Source organism: Oxyura jamaicensis, chromosome 9 (assembly GCF_011077185.1).
Source record: "Oxyura jamaicensis isolate SHBP4307 breed ruddy duck chromosome 9, BPBGC_Ojam_1.0, whole genome shotgun sequence".
In the NCBI taxonomy this organism is placed as follows: domain Eukaryota; kingdom Metazoa; phylum Chordata; class Aves; order Anseriformes; family Anatidae; genus Oxyura; species Oxyura jamaicensis.
In genome coordinates this window covers 23112383-23137933 of record NC_048901.1, presented here as the reverse complement: position 1 = coordinate 23137933, position 25551 = coordinate 23112383, and the positions used below count along the sequence as shown (strand labels likewise).

The window sequence follows — 25551 nt, the reverse complement described above, 5'->3', positions numbered from 1 at the left end:
GCAAAAAAGGAATACTCTGACATTTTACAAAGCAAAGTAATCTGGTTTTCTGGTTCAAAATTAATTTTGGTTTCAAATATGACCCAACAGAGATACAAATCTTACTTAAACTTGTCAAATCCTGGATAAAATATTTCATTTGATGCAGGCTGACATTTTAAACAAGATGTTTGATTTGTAGAAATGTTCTCAGTTTCAACTTTTTCTTATGAACTGCAAACAAAATAGTTTTAGACATGTTGCTGCCTATCTGAGTGAACAGTGATTCACTTGATCACTTCACATGTGCAATATATGACTTAACTAGATGATGTGGTTTTAATTGTTCAGTGTTTTTTTTTTTTTTTATGCAATGACAATATTTTAATTACTGAAAATTTTAAAGTGGTGCAGACCATCTGCATTACAATATTCAGAGGTTTGACAGTTTCCTGGAATCAGCTGAACAGGAAGATGTTGTTTGCTTTGCATTGCCTTAGTGAGAATTGACAATTAATAATTTACGTATAAGTTTTTTGGTTTCTAATCTGAAATGTAACTATTAAAAAAAAGTTGAAAATTATGCATTTTTATTTTTGGCTGCTCTACAAAAATGTCTTATAGGATTTAAATCAATCGCAAGGAGGAAAAAAATTAATGCGTCCAAGCAGACAGTTTGATGTGCTCTACAACAGATTATTCCAACCCACTGCAAATGTTTATAATGAAAATGATAACTGAACCTTAGCTACACTGGAGCAATACTGGATATGGCGGTGCCAATACACTCTGATTTTATCTTAAGTCAAGAAAACAACGTGCATACTGAACATAGTGGTAAGGGGTGTGCAAAATGTGCCATTTCACTTCCAGTAGCAGTAATGTGATTGTTCCTGGACTATTTTTGGGTGGAAATTTGAGGCTCGGAGCCCTTTGTTTTCTGTGGCTGCAGGGCTGGGGTAGAGCTGTGTGTGCATGCCTGTGTTTTGCATATGCTTATGCACAGAGTCAGAAAGTTCAACTGGTTATTAATGGAGAACTAAACTGATGCTTTTAGATAGTACTGCTCAAATTGTTCTTGATAAATAAGTTATTGGATGAATTGAGCCCTAAATTTACATATCATGTCTAATCCTAGTTTATGCATTCATTATTCACAAGTGTTTGATGAACAGTTTATGAAAAAATCCTAAACATTAACTATGTATTTTGTGGTATGATTGACTCACCACCAGTGAAAAAATGTTGTTTTTCCCTGACTGAATAGCTAACCTAAAAAAAAAAAGGCAGCTTAGTCATAGAAGTGCTGAACCCTGTTATGCATAAGTGCCTTTGTTCAGACAACTAAAAATATTTATCCTATGAAAAAACAATTATCAAACACTAATGAAATAAAGAGCTATCGTAATCACAGCTATGGAGTTCACGACCTATGTGAACATGCTCACACTGTAGAGCAGCTTGGAAGTGAAATACAAGGCTGGAGCCCATCAGACTGTGTAACTGAAAAGAGAAATTGCAAACAATCACAGCAAACTGGCTATAAACAACATGGATACCAAAAAGTGTTTGCTTTTGAAACTGCTCCAGGCAAGCTGGACTATCCTAAAACTTATCCACTACTAATCCTGAATTCAGTTCAGGTCTGCTGACTTGTCTTCCACTGAATTCAAAGTCCAAAGACCCCAAGATCTGAGACTATGGAGGAGCCATTGAAGCAATTTTTTATGATTCACCTGCATTAAATTTGGGAATTTAATTAAGTTTTAATTTAAGTTTGATATATATATATTATATTAGGTCAGATTTATAATACTGCTAAGACTGACCAATGTCACAGTGTCTCAAAAGCTGCAAGTTCAGTCCTCCGTCAGCTCAGGGAAAAAATGATGCATATCTGTAAGACAGTACCAGAAACCCTAAGGAAAACTCTGTTACTAATGACTAAAATGCCCCTAACCATGTGAGGAAGTAGCAGTAACCTGGCTATATTGAAAAACCTACAGATAACATCCTTAAGCAATTTTAATTGATTGTTCAGTCACCTGCAAATGATGCCCCTGGCTATGAGATGCAAATTTGCCTCAAAATAGTATATCATAGGATGAGAAAAAATGCCTGCTGTACTTTGAATCTCAATAAGCCTGGCTTGAGAACTGTCTCCTCTGCACACTTCAAATTATGTATATGAATATATAAATAGTATACTTATACAAATCATATATTTTAAATGTAGGCATAATATCTATTTACAAGTCACCATTTTAAATATACATAAATAGACAATTCTAAAAGGTAAACAAGATAGATCACATGAAATTTTGTAATTGGGTTAAAACCTGGACATTAGCCCGGGACAAGTACTAGTTCTCACTTTATTTATGGTAAAGAAAATTGGTAATCACTTGGTAAACATAGGCTAACCCCTTATGGAGATGAAAAATGATGTGAGCCTATGATGATGAGTCAGGTATTCTATAGAAAGACCTGTGAAGTACCTAGAGAATATTTGCTGGTCACTGCTTTATAATGGGCATGTACATACCCTTTCTTGAGTTCAGTAGAAATTCTCTGGTTAAAGATATTTATTCACAGACTGGAGACATTATTGCTTACTGCTGGAGGGGGAAAAAGATACCAAATGAGAAGCAGCAAACAGACAAGTTTTATGACTTGTTTACGCAGATCGTCCTTTATAAATTATCACCAATGTGGAAAGAGAGCTGTAGAGCACGCACTCTAAATGTTGATTCCTCTAGCTGACTTGCAGCATACAAATAGGGTAGGAGGGGACGTTTGGAGAGCTGTGGTCCAGTCTCAAAGAGTGACCTTGCTGGTGGTTCCTACGTGTTCTGATGGGTGTGTCTTCATGCCCTTACATCGTGCAGTGCCTGTGCACCTCGAGCAGTGCTTGGAGTCCCATTGACTACAGGTGGCAGGGTCCTCTGCTCCACCTGGATGTCCCCTTTGGTCTTCTGCTCATTTGGCAAGGGCTAAAAAACCCGCAAGTTAGAAGCAGAGATATAACTTTTACCAGTGTTTATCTTCTGGATTATCCCCTCTAATCCCAGAATTTGGTACACATTTTATTTTTTTTTCCTAATCATAGATCAAGTTATCTAAATTTTAGGGTTGACACTTCTTCCCTTAAGAGACTATTCCACAATCTAATATGTCTCACTGTCAGGGAGATTTCTCACATCGCTTTAAGCTATACACCCTTAGGTTATCCTACATATTTTTTTTCTACTTCAGTTCATTCATCAAATATTTGTATGCATGTAGCGTACTTTTTACTTTTTACTTAGCCAAATTATACATACTTAGCCCATTTTCCAGTCTTTGAGTATTTTTCCTAAAGGTTTATTTTAGCTCAGACTATGGTTTGATTGCTTCTGCAAGAGAAAAAATTAAAAAAAAATAAAAAAATATTTTTACACATTTATATTACCCTAAACATATTAGGGCAATATCTGCACTTATTTATTTATACCTCATGCAGTGTCAGTGAATTTGGAAGTATTAAATAAGTACAAAAATTGGTCTGTAGGGCTTGTTTTGCAATTTGGACAGCACTTGGTAATTTGAAGTGACACCCAGCTGAAAAATAGCAAAAAGCAGTGAGGCAGAATACTGTGGCTTTGCACAGGCATATTTCCTTCTTTGTTTTCTGGTTACTGAAGTGGCAGAGAAGTATGGCTGGTCTGTGGACATCCGGATTTTGGCTGAGATAGAATTAATTTTCTCTAATGTGGGGGGTGAGAAGGGGCTGTGTGGTGCTAGCTGCCTGCCAGGTTAACCCCACAGTGGTGTTGACCAAAAGATGTGCACACAGGTTTGTAAATAAATATCTTTGTTCACATACATGTATGGACATAAGGATAGTAAAGAGCAGTGGAGCTACTTGCTGGGAGAATGGGTCAAGCATAAAGGAGTAATTGGTAATAACTGGCATATTGCACAATTTTGCATTAACATTTTTTGGTCTTTTTTTTTTTTTTTTGCTGCAGATATAAAGAGAAATGCATACTTTTAAAAAATGTTATTATTTTATGCATTCTAAAGTTGTTCTCTTGATGCCAATTGCAATTGTCCTTTTTGTATGTTGAGCATGGCACCCTTGTGCTGTTCTCCAGCTGATTCAAAACCTATTAGAGGAAATCTTTCTTATCGACTTCATTGGCATGTAAGCTGCACACAGCGCTGTGCAGAGCAGCCCAACTTCTTGAAGTTATTAATGCCCTTGAACTGGTGGGTCCCTGGTGTAGCTTCATGAAGGGGGCATGCACAGTTCTCAGGTCCAGAGGTCTTGTGTTTCATCCGGAAAATCAAGATGATATTTCTTTGGAATTTCTGCAAATCTTAGTTCTTAGCTGTGAAAAACTGTTTGGGGGAAATGGCATGTAGACCATCTGCCAGTGTTGCCTGGAGTTGGATCTGTTGCTGAAAGCCCAGCCTGAGTCTCTTGGGATGAAGGGAATAAACTTCTGTCAGTTACTTCTGATTTAAAATCCATTACTTTTTTCTGGCATACAGCAGTTTTAATATTTCTCCGATATCTTGTAGGAAGAGCTGGAAAGCAAGCCATTGGGCATAGAGCATCTTAATTTACTGGGCAGTGGGAGTTACCACAAATACTGCCTCACTGTCGTGTCTCTGCGATGCTGTGTTTTTCTTCCCATGTTTGATATCTCACGTTTGGTAGCTCTTGTTTTTTTGTTGATGGTAGTGGTTTTATTTTTACCCTATAAGGGCAGCTATACTTCCAAGCTCACGGCTCAGTCTGTAACTAATATCTTCTCTTGACAGAAATAATAAATAAAAATGAGGAAATGTTGGCAGTGTTGTCAATCCTGATCCATGTAAATTTTCTCTATATGTCTAAAGAAAAACAAACAAAAGATTTTTTATTTATTTTTTTTTTTAAAGGGAGACCTTTAAGCTCATGTCCAGACCTCATGATAGGGCAATGCTTCTGAGAGAATTCAGTCCCTTGCACTTACCTGGGGGTTACAGTGTGCGTATGGGTGGCCACCATAGGATGGATGGAGTGTGGCAGCTCCCCTTGGGCTTACCCTGCCTCCATGCCTTGTACAGCAGCATGTGTTGTGCTCTGTGCGTAATGGGGTGTCACTTGATAGCTCAGTAAAAAGCATGTATAAGCTGCAATGTATGATAGTGTTTTATTTTCACAAATGGCTACGTGTATTTGTATCCAAGGTAAGAATTAGGATATTATTTAAAAAAGTGTTAAAATTAATCTAGATGTAAGAACTGATGAGAACATAATTTCATGTGTTTGATTCTCCCACCATGGAAAGAATGATCAAGGAAAAAGGGCATTATGGAGTTGAAGAGGAGTGCATGCTGCAGGGGGCAGGAAGGGAATAGGTTTCAGAGTAAATTATTTCCTCCATTTATCTGGAAAAGGACAAACAAAACCTGCCATAGGATATTGGCAACAAACTATTTTCTTGGATCTTTTAAACAAACAAAGAAAAAAATCTACAGGTACAGATCAAAAGATAAGTGAGAACAAGCAATAACTTTTTTTTTTTTAAAAAAAAAAAAAAAAAAAAAAAAAATAATTTTCTCCCTTCTTTTAGGGGAGACCACACAAGAAATAAATAAGTATGTTAAATTCTAAGGTTGTCATGGCAAATGTTCAAAGATTCAGAGATGGCTAAGCTACTTTTATATACATGTACTTTTAATTCAGCTTTTTCTTACATCTGAGTTAAAATAGTCTTGAAGTATTTGCTATAGTACAAAGACTTTTATACATCTTTAGATCAGTTCTCCACCTTTTGAGGTTTTGATCGCCTGTAAAACATCAGCTATAAATGAAAAAAAATATAGCCCTTTCAATTTTGAACCGGGTAGGCAACATTTAAAATGCTACATAAAGCTTTTGAGCATGATATTTCTAAAAAGAAAGATAAATAAGAGAGTTTGGAAGAGTGCAAATAAAAGAGTGAAGGGTTTATAATGTCAGACTGTGGGAAAGCTGAACATATTCAATTTAGGGAAGAGGAATGACAAGAAATCAACAGGCTGCACATCCATAAAGTGATTTCACGGGGAGGAGAGGGACTAATTGTTCTCATCAGTCTTCAAGGTTAAACAAAGGCATTGTGGGGCTAAAAGAGAGAACATAAAACCTAATTCTGGTGTGGGACTTTTCCCCGCTGCTCCTCCATATCCAAGAGGTTAGCTCTGGGCAAACCAGGTGGAGAAACCGGGGGTTTCATGGGAAATATCTGCCAAAAATACACGATGGGGTTCTTCTAAATAGGGAGCGTAAGAGCCACAAGGAAGACCTTGGCAACCTGGCAATGCCAAACAAGAAGCATTGATGCATTAGGTTATTTTCTGATGTACCTGTACAGCATGGTTCAGGATATTTAAACAATAAGTTTTAGATGAAGTAGCCCATTTTCAGTAATTATTAGGTAAGAAGTTAAAGGAATTAGAAGCTATTTTTTAGAAGCTATTTTTCAGAAGTAGTGGCTGCACATATTAAAATCTGTTGGATGTGTGCCTTAAAATTATTTTTAATATTCTTTCCGTTTAATTAAGAAAGGCAAAGAAAGAATAACAGTTCTTCAGGGGAAATCAAGAAGATATATTTCCATATTTTGAAAGTGCTCAGAAAGTTAGGAAGTGGTAATAAAGCAGAAAAAAAAAAAATGTATTCCCTCTTTCCCCCTTTTTCTTTATCTTTCTCAATTTTTGGATCCTTCAGAGCTTCCAGGGAAGTGTATTGACAGTAAACATGCTTTTCTTAGTTACCTCCAGAGCCTCGGTAGTAATCCGAGGCCCCCTGGGGATCTGCAAATCATGGATTGAAAACAGCTATCTTGCTAATAAAAGCTGCAGGATAACTCATTTAAAAGTTACTTTGCAGAAATTATGATTACTGAGTCTTGCAGCAATATACATATGAATTGTCTCTTGACTTCGATGGAGTCAATTAAAGCCACTTAATTAGTGCAGTTAGTAATCATCTTCTAAAATTACAGACTTTTGTTTCTGTTATGATTACTCTTTTTTAATACTTTTTTTTTTTTTTTAAATGACCTTGTGTAGGCAAATTTAATTAAGCATTTTCTTTAGTTTGCAACTTGTTTTTTTGCACCAAATGACTACTTTTAAATAGTTGGTAGGCCTCTTAATATCTCGATTTTTTAGGGCAACAATTTATTGTGCGAGTCTCTGTTTTTCTACTTGTTTACGGTTCCTGCTTTTATTCCTTGTTATCACTCACACTTAAACCTTCTTCTGGACGTGCATTCATTTTCCTCAGCGTTTACTTTTTTTTTCTTCTTTTCTTTTTTTTTTTTTTTTCTTTTTCTGATAAATTTATTAATCATGAAAGGCCAGAAGCCTTCGCTTATGGGAAACCATTGTTTGATGTACTAGACTAGACTCTTAGATTGCACTTTGATTGTGTAATAAATCTGTTCTCTCTTTCAAGCAGGTCTGGTATCGGGAAACCTGATAATCCTGCATGTAACATATATGCTGGGGACCCTGATAATCCTGCATGTAACATATATGCTGGGGAAGAAGCAGACCCTGTAAATCCCCTCTGCCAGCTCTGCACTGAAGAGGCAACAGGCTCTTTTCTGCTGGGGAGGCTAGCCTCTGCAACGTGAGGTAGGAGGGCACTCAAATCCCACCAGGAAAGGGAATCACAGTAATGACACTTATTGATATTGATTCCTCTTAACTTTTACAAGCAGAAAAAATGTTTTCACACTTAGCAGGGATGCTGTTATTATACCCAATCTGAATGCTTATGTCTAATGTGTCACCTGTAGCATCCCCAAATGGGCAATTATTCCCTGAGTAGGAAATGGTTCTCCAGAACACAAAGCACTCCTGTCAGATGTGCCTCCCGTTTAGTTTCTGGAGTTGATTCTGTGATGACAAATGCCTTTAATTTTGACTTGTTCATATTCGTCAAACAAATAGGAATCCAAAATACTGTAAGAATTATTTTCAAGCAAAGCATTTGTTTTGACAGTTTTGAGAGAAAAAAGAAAAAAAAAGGAAAGAAATAACAAAACACAGAAAAAGGGAGAGATATTATCCTGTGACAATATATCCTTTTATGCCTGAGAGGCATTGATTTACAGCAGAGGCATTTACAACTCTTCACATGCAGTACGCTCCTCAAAAATTGTTTATGAGAACAAGAAACATTTGCTGAGCTGACCTGTGAAATTCCGAGCTTTTTCTCCTGTAACAATTATTCCATATTCATGCATCCAGGAAAGGATGAGGTGGGTGGAAGAATACTTTGAACCACCTCTGCTCTCCTACTCTCTAGGTCCCTCTTGGTATCCGACCAGTTTTACGTACTGACTGCACAACCCAGGAAATTACTGTAGCAGATCACAAGGGGATAAGATCACAATAAATGACGCAGCCCACAAGTTTGAGGTGCTCGTGGGAGAGGAAGCAGAAGGTCTCTGAAAATGCCTGCACAACCAAAGAAAATCCTTGTCTCCTTTTGCCTTGAGGTGCACCAAAGCACCTCCTGAGTGAGCTTTGCACAGTTTCTGAAATACAAGCTGAATGAGGATTAAAACAAGTCCAACAGGCTTGGTGTTAAGAAGATGCAGCAGTAATTTTATGGTGCTATTCCACCTTGGCCAACTAAACCAAGCAGGCAGGTTTTACTCCTCCTTGGGAGGCTGGGGACACATTCTGGCTACATGACGTATTTTACTGCTTTGATGATATTTCAGAAACTCTTTTCTTTCTTGGTGAGAAGCCTAGAAGAATGTCTTACCTTTCTGAATGGATGAGCATCTCCTACGTTTGTTTTTTGTTTTCTAACCTTGTCTGCTTCTCCCCCTCCGTCTCCCCCAAATAATAAAAGTGTCTGTCCTTCACAGAAGAGCAAGAGATCTCATCATATTTAGTCTCAAATTGTTCAGAGAAGAGACCCTTCAATCTTTCAAATACAGGATGCACAGGGTGTTGTCTTGAGCTGGGCATATTCTCTTCCCAGCTTGCATGGGTATATTGAGAGGAGTCAGACGGAAGTCAGTAAGATATTTCAGATTTACATTGGCTTTAAAAATCTAAATGCATCTTATAAACCTAACCCAAACAAAATATGGTTAAATAAGTGAATTTGTTCAGTAAATACAAACTTTTATTTTTTATTTTTTAATTTATTTAAATATTTTTTAGGTTCAAATAATATAACAGCACAAAGAACATTCCCCTTGTGTTTCATTTCCTTTTCTATGTGAGTGCATGGCCTTGACTTTGTGGGAAATGTGAAATGTGTCCAGGTTTGGGCTTCATAAGCCATCACAGCAAAGTTGGGAAACGTATTTTATGGGATAAAATGTAAGAATTTTTACAATATCAATAACATGTTGAAATGGTATTATTCACAATAGCATTGCCTCAATAAATGAAAAACATCAACTTTCTGTGGTCCATTTTTTTTTAGAAGAGAGTAAGCTATAGATCAAGCTTTCAGAAATTCTTCTGTAGCTGAACAGATGATTTTTTTTTTTTTTTTTTTTTTTTTGCTAGTAGCCTGCATCCCCCCTATCAGAGAGAAAGGAAAATAATTTGTGCTACAGATACAGAGTGATTTTAAATGAAACAGAGAATACAGCTCCAAACAGCAAAGTCTTGATTTAGAAGCAACTCTATTTGAATATAGGTGCATCATTAATTTTAAAACGCGTTCGTTTCCTCTTAGGGATAATTCCTGTTTTAGAGAAAGGGGAATAAAAAAAAAAAGATTCTTTAAGTTTGCTTCTCTTTTACATACAAAAATTTTACAGAACTCTGATTCAGTGGATTTTTTTTTCTTAACAAAAAATTACAATGGGAAATTCAAAAAAATACAAAAGTTTAAAATACAGTATAATTTCCACCTTATTTATAATTGATTTCCCAGTTGAAATTAGTAGACATTTCATTTCTCAGGAATTTTTGTCTTTTTAATTGTTAACAAAAGCTTCCAAGCCCCTTATTTCCACTAAATTCAGGTCTGAATGCAATCCTTGCTCCTTTGAAAGCAGTTGCCTTTCTGGATGTGCTTTTTGGATGAGTTCGACAGCAAAGTCAATCATTCAGTGACTGCTGTCAACTGAATTTTAATAATTAAATAGAGCAACATGGTGCATTATATTTAGGAACCAGAAAAATTCACTTTTGGCTTTATTTATGACTGATTTTATCTAAAGATATGTTTATGCAGTCTTTACCAAACATATTTTGAAGCTACGTGTCTTACTGATCTAATAAGAAGTCCACAATAATAAGGAAGCCAATAAATTTGTTGGTGAAATGATCAGTGAAATAGTTGGTATTTGTGTTAAATACTGTTTGGAGGCAAAATGTTGATAGTTTTCAAGAGTAGAAAGTGTAGTTAAAGCCAGAAAAAAAATTAGACCAGTCATTTTCAACCAGGGGCCTATTATTCCTTGGACATTTGCAGGCTACTTGAAAACCTATTGACAGTATATTTGTATGCCAATAGCCAGTGTTGAAATTCATTAAAGCTGAATGCTTTTGGATATTATTATTTTTTTTTTTTTAACTAAAGATCATATAACTAAAATTGAGAAAAACTTTATGAAATGACACCACTGTTTGTTTGAATTTATGCAACCTCTACTCACTGTGCTCCAAAATTGTTTATCCAAAACAGGATACTTTGCTATTAACTCTTCTTATTTGTAGACTGCCAAAGAGGTCAGATTTTCCTATTAACACATATTATAAATCTTGTCATCATGAATAGGCATCTTCTCACTTATGTGGGATGAGCTGCAAACTTTTTTTTTCTTTTTTTTTTTTTCTTCTTTTTTTCTTCTTCTTCTTTTTTTTTTTTTTTTTCCAAAAAAGTTTGGAATATAACATCCAGGTAAAAAGAAAATGGTGTAATGATAGGAGAAGGACATGTAGCTTTTTAGGCCAACATATTGGACTAATAAACAACCTAAAAGAAGGGGAGGGGATGTTCAGAAAGATAAACAGAATACTTAGGGGGATGCTACTAAACAATATTTAGTGATACCACTAAAATATCTAAAAATCTTTTCTGAAATATTGATATACGCATATACAATACTTCATTCCCTGTGCGTATATTCACTGCATCACCCTATAAGTCCCTGTTATCTCTACTAGTGCTTTTTTTTTTTTTTTTTTTACCCATACTTGTGACTGATAAGCAGAAGTAATATAATCTTGGAAGCTATAAAACATTACTTGATGGTTCAAGAAGTTGCTCCCAATATATCCCACAGAAGACAGCATAGCTATATTGCCAGCCTTTTAGTCACTTATCTTCCTTGCCTCTAAATTATGTGAAATCATTTTAATAAAACCCATTGTGAAATAGATTGGCTTTCAGCAAATGTACATCGCAGCCTAAGATATCAGCAGAGAAAGTTTTTTGATGCAAACATCAAAAGATATTCATTCTTCGATTAGTTTGATATTGAAATGAAATCTTATGCTTTGTTTTTATAAATAAGATGAAGACATTTAGTCACTTCCCTCATTTAGGTCTTTTAGATACGGGATGTTAATTTGGTGGTAGTTAATGATGTAACTATAACTGACCTTATCTGCTTTCCCCAGTAAATTGAATATAACCATATAATGTTTGTGTCATTTACGCAACAGACCGAGGAGCACCAGCTGGAACAGAGGGAATGAGCGTGCTGCCAACCTCCTTCAGGATGAACGCTCCTCCGAGTCCTTGGTGAGTGAGAATTTCTCAGGTCATTTAATGCAGCTCCATCCCATGGCACTTACCTCCACACCTTCCCTTGCTTTTGCAGATTTGGTCCCGGAGTGCAATGCAGACTGAGGGCCTGCTCTCCGACGAGTGTGCTGCACTCCCTGCCCGTCTGCAGGGCCCATTAGCGGTAATGAGGCGGCTGTCTGCAGCCTCTCCCCATGCCCGCAAAAGGAAAATCAAACCCTTTCCTCTGTATGGTCCCCACAGGCAAGAGCTGTAATTCTCTCTCTGAATAAATTCCTGGCTCTGACCCTGTACCACGGGGACAGATCACGGTTTAATGCCAGTCATTTACAAGCTGAACACCAGGGACACCGATGAGCACGTACCATTGCAGATAGCCGAATGAGCTCCAAAACTGTCTTGAGACTTCTCCTCCCTCTCACCTTGCATATTAAACCCAAACTACCAAAGCCTGGGGTTGCGGTCTAGTGTCAGTGCAGATGCTCATCTTCAGCAAGTGAAGGAGCCCTGAAGGTGTAGATAGGAAGCCATCACCAAGGTCTCTTGCTCAGCTGTGGCCCTTTACAGCAGGAGGGAGAAAGGAAGAATTTTATAATTAAATATGTTGCCAAACTGTTGTTCAGGTTGCATTTCAGCTTTGTAGGGCACATGTAAACCACTACAATTTGTTGCTGTGACCACTCTGCCAGTGGTAGTAGTAGTGCCAAACTGACGCTTCTTCCCCCAGGTTGTTTTCCGTGGCACCTTCCCACTCACTCATCAAAAGAAAAGGAAAGAAAGTTATTTTTTAAGCTGTAAACCTATTAAATTCAGCAGCTGCATAGTTCCATAGCTGCTGAAAATGATCTCACAGGAGAATACAGACCAAAAGATAACCTAATCTTCAATTACTCGTCAATGCCTGTGAAATTTAATGGCTGTATCCTGAGAGATCCCACTGTAAGTGACATAAGCATGGCTTTAGGTGGAGTGCTTACTCCTGCTGCTTCTCTGCTGTGTTGCTGTGACACTTTCCAAGCATCTTTAGGATTCTGGACAGCACCAAGTATTCTCTCTATCTCAGAAATTAAAATAATAAGCCTTTCTAGTAGTGTTGCCATCATTTTTGTAAACCAAGGTGCCTGCATCTTCCCAAGTATCAGTGTGTTTGGTAAAAGGGTCTTGTATCCCAGTGTCCACCAGTAAAGGAAAATGTAATTATTTTTGTATATCTCTTGTTTTAAAGGTTGGTCATCAGTCATAGCTGTTTACATGTCAAATACAACATTTGAAGTCCTCAAAGTGCACCAAATAACCACATGTAGTCAAAATAGCTTTGAAAATGTGAAATATGCTACTAAGATACCTCTAGATTATGTCAACAGATATAGTACAGAGAATAACTCTTCCTATGCAGTAAATGTATTATATAAGAAACCATGAAAAACTTTGAAACACAAGGTATTTGAAATCTCTTTTGTGATGCTTCTTGCTAAAGCAATTTCTCTCATAGAAATGTGGATCTAATTTGCCAACTGTGATTTCAAAATAGAAATATATATATGGACCTTTTTTTTTTTTTTTTCCTCATACAAGGTAGATTTTACTCCAAAGGGGGGGGGCAGAAGTATTCAGTTCTTCTGTATTAATACTTCATCAAAAGCTCCCTATAATCAGATGCAGAGTTACATCCTCTATAGATGCAACAACTCCATGCATCACCAAATGGTCTATCTTTAAATTCCATTAATATTGTATGTTGTGAACTATGTCCTGATAAAATAAGGCTGTAGCCAAAGGCTTCTGTAATATCCAGTCATTTCACTTCATTACAGATTCACTTTAGATATTCTTTTTAAAGGTACATTTTTTTAAATAAGCTAGTAAGAGAAGCATCTTGCCAAATACTACATCAGTTTTCTCCATGTGGTAAATATGATGTAGACCATGGCAGCCATATTATTCATCTATACAACAAGTTAACATGAGAAGGAGATAGCAAAATTCAGTAGGATGTCATGCAGAAAGGATGTGCACTGAGAAGTGTCTATACAAGTCTGCCTTATGGGACTGTTGAGACTCACTTTTTGTTTTTAAAAAAAGTATTAATGTAAAGCACAATAGAAATATTTAAAATTATGTTTCTTAATAATTTGTTTCTGTATTTTCCAGTGGATTCAGTAACTGTAGACAGGCACACCTTCAGAGTACCGATTTCCAGATTTTACTGCATGAAGACACTAAAATAAAATCTGCAAGCATTTGTCTCAAGTCAAAGGAAGTTGCATAACTAAAAGAAAGGTTTATTTTCTCTCTCAAATTTTGGAGTACAGTTCTCAAGCCTGAATTTTTAAGAAGCTCTTCTGATCAGATATTATTCAGGGTAAGGTGATGCTGAGCTATGTCCTTGTAATCTGTTATTTTAACGATGGTGCTTTGGAGCCTTGCAAGCTTTCCATTGTCACAAAGTCTAAGATATGAAAGAGCTGGATAGGAATGACAGGGAGATTAATGGACCCAGAAACCCATGGGAAATCTCTGGTTTTACTTCAAGGGCTTAACACTCGTTTTGTACCTGGCCTCACGAAGGGAGCTGATCTCCACCTCAGAAGGCAATGTTTTGCTTGCAATATACTAATGGGAAGGAAAAAATCTGCAAGTGGTTGTTAACCTTAATAACTCATGTATAAAACAAAACACTATTATTTTTCTTGACTGAAAGTTTTATTTACAATACTGTTGCTTCTTCCCTTGCAAAGTCTATCATTCTCCATGTGGTTCATTACTATAAATAGAAACAAAACCTTCAGCTCTTCCTAGGAAATTCTCTTTCAGGTTTAAGCATTCTCAGACTATGCCTATTACTCCAGCGATGTAAATACTTCAGCTCTGATATTTAAGTCTCAGCTAGCTTTGATACATAGGAAACAGTGGCTTTGTTTGAAAGCAACAGGATGGGAGTCCAACACTTGCATTTTTGAATCAAACTGAATTTTAATTAATTAATTAATTCAAACTCCATGTTGTATTCTGTAGCTCAAGGAAGAGCTTCTTCATGTTGTTAGGGTTTTGCAGAGGCCACTGGAGCCAGAATTGCTCACTAAATTTGTAGTAGCGACCTCTGTACATCCTTCTTTCTTCTACAGACCAGAGAAGTGCATGGTGATGGGCTGTTTCCATGCCACTTTATTCATGGCATTTTTTTCCTATATTCCAATACCATAATATGATATATGAAGCAAAATCAATAATTATTTCTTTTAACTTTAAGAGCAAAGCTGAATAAATAATTCATAAGTCATTTGATCCATGTGACTTCAGAGAATATCCACAAGGAGAGAAAAATTTTCTCAGATATACCCATTATTTTAAATTATATGACTATTGTCTTGGGTAAATATTTAAGTCCCTAGATTGACTAGAACACATTTCAAATAACCATTTGCTATATGTGCTCTTCTCCTTTTTTATTTATATCAAAACATCCGAAACAGGCACTAGGCCCTAGCACAGGCTGGTTCAGCTCGCAGATTTGCTTCTGTCACTTTGCAGTGCTTGTTAATGGAAATGTAGCCAAACTCTGGTTTGGACTCTGAGGGTAAACATGTGTTTAATTCAGTGCTAATTCAGGTCAAAAAGTTCAAGATCTCACAAAGTCATATTCACTGGCCTTAAGAAGCATTTGTAGTAAGATAGACACTACTGTGGCCCAGACTGTGCACCATTATACCTTCCTGTGTCACTCAGCCTTATAGTACTCAAAAAGACAGGTGTGAGTATGGAACGGGGCATCTTCTGCCTGGTTTTAAGTTATTTTTCCTTAATTTCTACCTATACATTCATAGCATGCACTTCAGTGGGAGGCCTGGCTGGCTGGAGGCAATCTTCTTGTCTAAAGGTAGAATTGTGCCTGGAAAGACAGAGATTATTTAATTATTACTTACTTATTTATTTATTTAATCTGTGTGACATTCACATTTTGAAATTTTGAAGCTTTCTGAGCATGCTGTGGGCAGATTTATGGCACATGCTTTACCTGGACAGATGAGCCAAAAATTTGGGGGTTGCTGTGCTTTTAAAAGCCATGCCTTGATGGTAGGGTGGCATAAATTATAAACAGCATGTTTCATTGTCCCCCTGTATTAATGGTACTCCTGAATTATTGCTACTGCAAACAGAAGTTTCCTAAGATGGTAATGATTTCTGGGCAATACGAAAATATGGATTCCTTTTGAACAGGAATTGACTAAAACAGCATGGCAAGAGCATGTGAGCTTTCAGACCAAGCTCAAAGGAGGATTCAAGAATTGCAACATGAATTCTTTCTTTCCTTCTCTCTTTCTAATTCCTAGCTCTGGTTTTGCCTGTGATAATATCACCCTGGGCTCTGTCCTGCCACAGCTGCAGGCAGACTGACTGAGAGGTCCTGCCTGGAAGACACGAGGGCTTCTCGCACCTCCAGGTAAGGCAATTAGCTGATGTGGGGACCTGGCGTTTAACTGAGATGGGGTGCTCAGCAGCATGCAGAATTAATGCTGCAGCATTATTCTTAAGAGGATTCAAGGCAAGCACTAGGGATTATTTTTGCATCTTAGACAGCTTGTCAGCTAAAGTTTCATTACATGTGTGTGTGTGTGTCTAGTCTGAACAGGAATCTGAGAAATTCAAGGATTTTTTTTTTTTTTTTTTCTTAATCTGTAACCCGGCACAAACGCTGTGTATCAGAATCACAAAACAACGTTTCTCAGAAAATTGAAGTAAAATGAAGAGCAGAAGATGCTCACAGAAGAGTACAAAATACAATGTCTTTTGTGTCATGGTATGGTCTGCTTGCTCTGCCACCATCAGGCAAACAGTGGATGTGTGAAGGGGTAGAGAAATATTCAATTTGTCTACCAAATGCATATGCATAACAGTATAGGAGCATGAAGGCCTGTAATCAAAGTGCTAATAACAGTGAGGCCTCTTTCAGAAGAAACAGTGAAAAAAAAAAACATGAAAAGACACAAAGTTGTTGTCACGCATCAGAAATAGTAATTGAATTTTTATCACTTCTGACCCTTTGTAACCAGAATAAATATAGTAGAGTTGCATAAGTGCAATTAAGATTGTACTGGGGGCTAAAAAATAGTGTTGGTAGCATAAAACTAATCCTTAAAGTTGGTTGACTGAGATGGGATATTTCAGTACGTACACTGGAACATGAATATTTATTGAAGGCATTTATGCTTTGAATAAAACATCTGAGTGATGAGCACATGAAGCTTTAAGCTTCCACATTTTAAAATCCGTGTTGAACACAAACAGTTAAATGTCTGATTTCTACTTAAGGTTGTAATGAACAGCAGACAGATCATGCCTTCACCTTGGGAAGCAACACTTTGACTGCTGATCAGACTTTTGGGTGCCTGCGAGCAGTAGCTGAGGGTATGTGAAGGCAGTATTTAAATAATGCAGAAAAGACCTGCTTCTTTAGCTGCCTCCCTCATTGACATCAGCGAAGAAGTGAGAGATGCCACGGGAGATGCAGAAGAAAGCAGCGATGTTCTGATATGCATGTGGTCGCCCGGGGCCTGTTTTGCAGAGGTGGGTGCCACCGCTGCCACCTCGTTAACTGGGTGTCCTTCTGCCACTCTTTTCTCCCAGGAAAAATAAATAAAGAAATACACAGCTCACGTTTTTGGATAGTGAGAGAGGGCGAGAAGTCCCCCAAGACCCATAAGCTTGTCACTGTTCTAAAGCTGTGCCATTGTAATTGGCTCAGTTAAAGCTCCTCGCTGGATCCCTAATGAACCTGCTGCAACTAAGGCAAAAAATAGGCTGTTGCTCTCTGAGGGGAATAAGCCGCTGAAACTCCTTGAATATTGAGTAGACGTGAACTCAGGGGGCTGCATCACTGCAAAGCTTTAATTACATATGAACGCTTAGAATCAACAGCATTGCATGCATGTATGGTAAATGAGGATGGGGTTCTGTATTTCAAAAATCTTGGCCAAACAATGAAAATGAGAGTTAGTGATCTCACCGATGGTTGAACATATAGGTTTCACATGATAAATATGCAGACAATAAAGTCCAGTGTGTGCGTGTAGGGAGAAAGACGTTAATAAATCAGATTACAGAAAATGGAAGCTAACTTTGACATAGATGATGGTCAATATGGGAGCTAAGTGCTAGCGATAAGGTAACAGTACCTAAGAGAAGTTCCTCCACTAAGATCTCTGACCACGTTGTTTCATTATTGCAACTCCAATTCGTGAAAACATTTATACAATGGTTTTGTTGTATTTTAAATGTCCTTGCCACTTAATGAGACTAGTGCTTATCAGCTCCCATGTGTGAAACAAATACGTGTACCTTAGAAAACTCTCCTCCAGCTCAAAATGTCAATATATGTTCACTTTCTTGAAAAGTGTCATATGAATGGAAAAAATATCCATGTAATTAAGAGCAATGCAGCCACTTTCAGATGATATATTTTCAGGATATATTATCTTGACTCGTAATCTGTTACCCTACTTATTCTTTATTGCCACTGTGGAAACAATAGTTACAAATGCATTAATCTTACTGCACTCTCCTTTTAACCGTTCATTCTGGAGTATGTAATACATTTATCTTTCAGTCCCATGGGTCTGATCTGAAGACTATTGAAATCAATGGAACAATTCACAGTGCTTTCAGAGAATACTGGAAATGCATTAAAAGCATGTTGGGGCACATTCAAGTCGAAGATATTTCCTGCAAAGTAAAGTTCAGCAAAATATCTGTGAATGACAGAAGCCACTGTCAAAAAATTTTACTTCAGAAATTAAATGTAAAGATGAAAGCAGAGTAAAATGATTAAAAAAAAAATCAAAAGCTATCTAATATTCATGATTCACTTGGAGAGTTTCCAAATTAGGTATATAAGACGTCTCCACATGTAAGCCTTGTCCACATCACATCTTTTGTCCCAGTCACATACTTTTGCCTGCAGACAATAGCTTTCCTTGTCCATTTCTTGGAGTATGCAATTTATTGCTATGATTTTTTATTTTTATTTTTTAGGTTTTAAATTTTCAGCTCTTTCAGAAATAGTTTTCATCCTTTCTAGTGCTATTAGTAGCATATACGCCACTGCATTTATTATTTCTCCTTCAACTTTCCAAGTCTCATTCATGCTGCAATCACACCAGGACAACAGCTCCAACGTACAGCTAGTAGGTATTCAGCCATGAAATCGGTTGTGCCATTGTATGATCATATTTAAAGCTACTTCATCTTCTTTCATACCTCTGAAACCTTTTTTTTTAACTATTATACTGATATGTAAAAGAGGAGCTAGGCTGCCAATGCACTCTGACCACTTGCTAATCCTGCTGACTTGTGTTCTCTTGTTTCCTGTGCTCGTATCTTATCATCTGTTGACTTCTACTTATATAGCAAATTTCTGGGTCATGGAACTTTGTTTGTAGGACACCTAATTCTTCATGTCCCTAGTCCATGAGCAGAGTTCCTGGCACTGTATTTATACAGATTATAGATAATCTGTCATATGACCTTATATAATACATTCTAATATACTTAAATTGGGGGAACATTTTGTAAGTTATATGTAGGAGCCTCATCATCAAATCCTATTTGTTTTCTGGATTTCTGTTCTAATTCCCATGAATCCCTTTGTAAATGTCCTTTTCTTCACAGACTAATGTCAAACAAATTTTCTGATTGCTGGGTATTGTTTCTCCTGGAACATGTTGGATTCCCCTGAGGTAGGATTTGTCAACGTCTTTACATCTCCGTCTCTTATCATGACTGACAGTATTAGAAATATTTGGGATTTTGCATACTTTCTTTCTCCTTAGTTTCCTAAAATCTTTCCTCATGTTGAACTCTTGGGGTTTTGTTAGTGGATGTAAGATATCTGATTCTGAATGCTGATCTGGAGTTTACCGTGATCTTGAATGTCTGAGGTTTGTTCTAACTCCACGTTTTGCCAAGCATCTCAAGAGGTAACATGATTTTTAGGGCATAGCCATGGTAGTCAAATATTAAGACATCCTGGTATACCTGCAAAAATTTATTTTACCAGAATAGTTCACTTCACTGCTCAAAATAAAATAGAATTAAAAAAATAGTAGGATAACTATTGGTACAATTAGTCTGTAGAAATACTAGGAATAACTACACAGAGATCTGCACTGTGAATAAGACTTTAACTGTATCTGTATCTGCATTTCCAGTCTATAAAATGGAGACTGCCTATGGAGGAAGAGCATAGTTATCAACAGATTCATTTTTATATAATTGGGTAGTCTGGTGATACAGTAAAAAAAAAAAAAAAAAAACAGCCACATAAAATACCAACCACAGAATTGATACTGAAGAATTGAAGTAAATTCTGCACCATTTGCTTTCAGAAAAGCACCCCTGTTGACTTGGTCAGCACTAAGACAGTATGAAATGCTACTATGCAAAGATAATCCAGATGTCCTGTGATAGAAAATGTTCCCACTGCATTGCTGTATGGGCCAGATTGTTCTCTTACATGGTTGCAGAGCCACTAAAACTGGTGAAGTTCCACATTGCTGATCTGTGGAATGTGGGATTTAGACCCCTTGGCGAGCAGTATTATTAACTTGTCAGTTAACCCAACTTTTTGAATAGCGAAGATTGTTTTGAATTCAAACAAAGATATACTCTTTTTACCTATAGTGTATTACTAGTTCAGGGCTATGTACCTAAAGCAATATAATCCAAATAGCATGTGCTATAATTTTCTTTTTATCTCATCTGGGTTTGCTGACTCAGGTCTCTGCCAGTGTAGACATCTCCATTGCCTGGTGCGGACATGCCCTGTGACAGTGGGACTCATCCAAATGCTTATATCATTTTTTATTCTCTGGAGTACGTTGTGCCATAAGCCTTCAATTTATCTACTACTTCAGGTATTTTTAATGTTTTCTTTAACTGCCCAAGTACTTGGCAGACCTCTACATCATTTTACTCTGCAATGGTGATGACAATTCAGAGAACAAAAGTCACAACCTACATTTTATAGTTTATGCTATTTCTCTCAGAAAAACATGATTAAAACTTTGTTCTCACTGTTCTGAAGACTTGATTTATTTGTCTTTCACAGACAGATTATTCAAAGTCCCTAATATTCAAATGTAAATATTCTAATATAAGTCCTATTTGCTGTAGATCTTAAATAGAAATCTTTGTTTCTTAAATCTTTGCTTACAATAGTGGAAAGAATTTTATGAAAAAAAATGCATTTGCAGTTCATCATTGGGATAAGACTATTACAAAGCTATTTGAGGCAAAAATCCAACATACAAAAATGCATATTTCATTGCCCCAGGTATATAAAGAATGAATTACAGGATTTGAGACTAACTTATTTTCCATAACAGCTTAAGAATGTTAAAGAACAAGTTAAAAAATAGTCACTTGTTTCTTTGTTCATGGTTTTGTTGTTGAAGGGTTTGGGGCTTTTGTCTTTTTTCTTTTTAATCTTTTTAATCTTTATCAAACCAGAATATGCAAGTAGGTCACCGCAGCACAGGAAGGGCCTTGTACATAAGAAAACAACCACAGGGCCACTAGGGATGGAGCTACACAAGGAATGCAGTGGCACGCTCTGGTTTCAAGGCTGGCTCTGCATGAGCAACGCAGCTCAACAGATACACCTCTGGAGCCTGAAGTGTTACCCACACCGCAGTGACTGGCTGGCCAACCGTGCGATGCTGCTCAGACATTTCGGTGCCCAGAGGCCAAGTCAGCCTCATGCAGTGCCTGGGGACAGCACCAGGCCCCCAGTCTGCTCTGCTGAGCCAGGGAACCCAGAGAGAGCTGGTCTTGTGTAGGAACCGCTCACTGGTGTTTGCAGACTGCCGAAACCTGGTCCTACTAGCACGCAAAATGCTCTCCTCCATCTTAGTTTTGACTTGAGATTTTGGGAGCTGAGTTTGTGAACTTCCACGTAGGTCTAGAAAAGGCAAGCCTATGTGTTGGCAAAACCACCACAATGTCTTGGAGCAGGCAGTCAGGGGTGAGTTGTTTTGTTGTTTTGTCATTTCTTCTGTTTCTAATACCTGATATCAGTAAGATGGATGAAAACTCTTGGAGAAGACTAGCATACAGGAGAGCTAGTTAGCACCACTTAACCTTGGGATAACACCTCACCTCTGCACAAAGCTGCCTTGCCTTTGGTGTCTGCAGGAGTCTGGAGCTTGGAGAGGAGAACTTCTTCTGTTGGAAGTCTGCATCCACCAGACAAAACCTTAGGACACTGTTTTAAATGGTGAGAGCAAAGAGGAACCCTGACATGACACACTGCTTTGTAGACTTAAATGGTGGAGTTTACACGTCCCTAGAGGGTGAGTGACCTGGGGAACAGAATGCTCCCTGAAAATCTTGCTGTGGAACCAAATTCTTCACTTCACATACCCTCCACAATGAGGGATTCTTTTCACAAAATTTCATATTCAGGACCTCTGATAAAAGCCATGTTGTGATTTGTGAGTGCCTAGAGAAGACAGATGCAGGAACTTAATAATATTGACAGCTCCAAAACAATTTGTACTCTATATAAACATGGAGTCCCTCATTGCAAAAAGAGGTAAGAAAATGAAGACTGATTTTTTTTAAAACACAACAGCCTCAAATCACAGTGACGGAATTATAGCCTGTTCATAGGCTGAACAACAATATTTTAGAGAAATAAAAGTAAAAGCAAGTAACTCTTCAGACCTGCACCATGTGTTTCTGCAGAGTCAGTGCCCTTCTTGCTGGACTAGGACACTCGTCCAGGTGCCTTGCATAGTTATGTGTAGGCTATATGTGGAACTTTGAAATCTTAATTTAACCTAGAATTTTTAACAGTAATGTTAATGGTAACTATAAAATCAAATGGATTTCACCAAGGGCAAGAAGCATGGTATCTGTATTAATTTTCTTTTCATCTAATGCAAAGACTTTTTGGAAATATTCCTGGAAACTCCCTGTCTTGAAGTAGTTCCTGGTAAAGATAAATTAAAGGTCCAGTTCTGTTACATTTAACAAGCAGAGAAATGTTTTATGAGCATGAATAAATGATCAGTGAATTTCCTATGTTTTATTTTAAACATGTCTACGAGTTAGGAGGAATGAAAGAGCAGAGTGACAACTTTATTTATATTAAGTTTTAAAAATTCATTTTCGTATGGAATCAGTTTACATATTATGTTTTCAGTTCCCAGAGTGTGATTGTCACTTCATGAACATTTAAATTTAATCACATTGAATGAGTTATTGGCAAGTTATACCTAAAAATTTAAATCCTTTCCAAGGATGAACCATGCTCTGATTCAGATGCCACACACAGGAGCCATCCTGTATCAGATTTTTTTTTTCTTTGTTTTGTTTTAATGTGGAAGAGTGGACATTTCACTTATCCTACTTTTTAATTTAGGTTTAATTTTAGTTTTAATTTTAGTTTGGTTACTTAATTTAATTTAAAAGCATACCAGTTTTGTTCTACTTGCAGTTAGAAAGAAAGCAAAGCATCAAATAAAATCCCAGCGTTATTGTTTTGATTGTCTCAAAGTTGCCTTTTAATATTTGATTTCACATTTTCAAAGGAAGGAAATATTTCAGTCCATCTGCCTTCTTGTCTTCCTTGCTGAGATTGTTGATTATTTTATGGACGCTTGTCCACCAGCTGCAGGACTGACACAACCAATTAATCTAATTAATCTAATTTGTGCCCCTTACTAGCAGACCCAGCAGACCTGCATGTAGAAGAGGCAGCGATCTCACTGTGAAGGGCTGCTGGTCCCCTCTGCCCCTCTCCTGGAAACATCAAGGTCCAGGAGCTCAGTGAGGTAGCAGAGGGGACCCTGAAAGAGGAAAAACAGTACAGAAGCTTTAAGTTTGCATGATAAAAACCCTTGTGTTGTTGTGAACATGTTTCAAATTTAATTTCACAAGTTCAGATGCATTTTCAAACAATTATCATCAGTATCTTGCTGTTGCATTCAATTTTTGTCAGTACAGCTGACTCTAGCCAGTTTCTATAGAAGCAGATCATCTCTGTTTAGTCTTCACAAAATGATATAAAAGCGGAAAGTCTGAAGTGATGCAATTAACGATGTTTAAAACTACTTGTGGAAACATGCAGGCCTGGTATACCATTAATGAGATCATTAAAATTATTTAAAAAATTCATTTCATCTGAAAGTAGAAATATTATTGTAAACTGCTCAAAAATACATTAAAAACCTGTGAATATAGTAATATACTTTGAATATACTTTAAGTATAGTATGGTAAATACTTTTAGTTTGTATACTTTAGTTAATATACTTGGAAAATACCCAGTGAATTCTACTCTCTGACATGAGCTCCAGAACGACACATATGTGAAAGAAAAATATTAATACTTTAACCAAATAGAATGGCAGGTTCTAACTTCTCTCATCCGTGGAAATATTTAGTGTATAAACTGTGCAATTGCTTGCCATGGGAGTATACAAAAATCCTCTTAGGGATATACGGAGACTGCAGGTCCAAAGGTACAGCGATTCCTCCTTGTAAAAACACAGTCTTGCTGAATCTATTCCTCAATTTTGCTCTCAGAAATTCATAGAAGTCACCGGACTGATCACTGCCTGACTGTACGAGAGCCTTGCCTGGACGTCGTGGCCGCTGCTCAGCGCCGTGGCCGTGCTGGACACAGCTCCAAGCACTGGAGCGAGCAGGCGATCGATGGCTGCTCCTCACTGCGGTGCTCCGGTGGCGCGAAGGGCAAGGAATTGGCTCGAAAACACCTGGTCCCCGGCCCAAAGGGCAGCACCCCGTCTCTGAACGTGTTGACTATCCGTTTGGCAAAGCCTTGTCCATAATCTCTCGGCAGACTCTTGAAGCTAATCTCTCTATTGATTTTTGCTTAGAAACACCTACAGCTATTCAATCACTAATAAAATCCGAAGAGTTCAGTTTTTAAGACCTTTAACTCCTTTGGAGGCAAGGCTTATTTATCGTCTGATGGGCAATCGAATGCCTCTGCTCGTTTCTAAGTAAGGGGATCATACAGACGACTGACAACTGAGACAAAATCCACCCTACTGCACCAGCCCAGAGACTCTACTCAGTTTGGGCCTTTAGCCTTCATACATCCTCCTTTTCCTCTTTGTAGTTTTCCATCTCTTGTGGTTCGCTTTCCCAGTTTGACTGGGAGAAGTTCTCCAGATACCCTTCTGAACCCGTGTTTCCCTAGCAGTAGACACTGCGTCAATACTGCATCATCAGTGCTGCGTGGAGAAGATGGTGCGGAAGGAGAGGCAGACTTTCTGGTTGCCTTTCGATTTGCTTTTCTTGGCTTCCCTTCTGTTACTTCTGCCCTCGTCCAAGCCGGCATGTGCCTCACTGCCTGACTGTGGATCCAGAAGGGGAGCCCATGGCTCCTTGCAGAATCACCAAGAACCAGCCAAGGTGAGACAAAGCTGTAGGTGCAAGGGCTGGGGTGAGCAGCACAAGGGGGCTTCCCAGCTGGGCAACCTCCCCATGCTTCCCATTGTCTGCCTGTGGAAATCGCCAGGCAGCACAGGCAGAGTCAGCAGGGGAACAACCCCACGGCATCTGTCTGGGCTAGAAATCATTGCTGGCAGAGTCAGCAGGCTTAGATGTGTAAACGGAAAGAATACGGGGAGACTTACTGCCTTCAGATATTTTTTCACCTTTAATTAAGGCCACTTTTTTTTTTAAGTAAAAAATAATGTTTTATTTAATTGTAAGTCCTCTGGGCCCCTGGTGGAAAAGCTGTAATATTTCATTGCACAAATCATATACCCGAATCTATATTGGATAATG

The 25551-nt window shown here is 37.7% G+C and overlaps 2 long non-coding RNA genes across 2 annotated transcripts in view; both read left to right on the top strand.

Moving 5' to 3' along the window:
- The window catches only part of LOC118171438, a 33874-nt gene extending 15338 nt beyond the window's left edge, over positions 1-18536 (top strand). Inside the window, exons 4-7 of the long non-coding RNA XR_004753205.1 lie at positions 11608-11731; positions 13886-14096; positions 17190-17299; positions 18339-18536. This is a non-coding gene — a long non-coding RNA (uncharacterized LOC118171438). The remainder of the gene's footprint in view (positions 1-11607; positions 11732-13885; positions 14097-17189; positions 17300-18338) is intronic.
- Positions 18537-18543: 7 nt separating this feature from the next.
- LOC118171446 lies at positions 18544-25079 on the top strand. Its single transcript, XR_004753212.1, has 3 exons — positions 18544-18915; positions 19400-19467; positions 24319-25079. It is a non-coding gene; the product is annotated as an uncharacterized LOC118171446 (long non-coding RNA).
- The last annotated feature ends 472 nt before the right edge of the window (positions 25080-25551 follow it).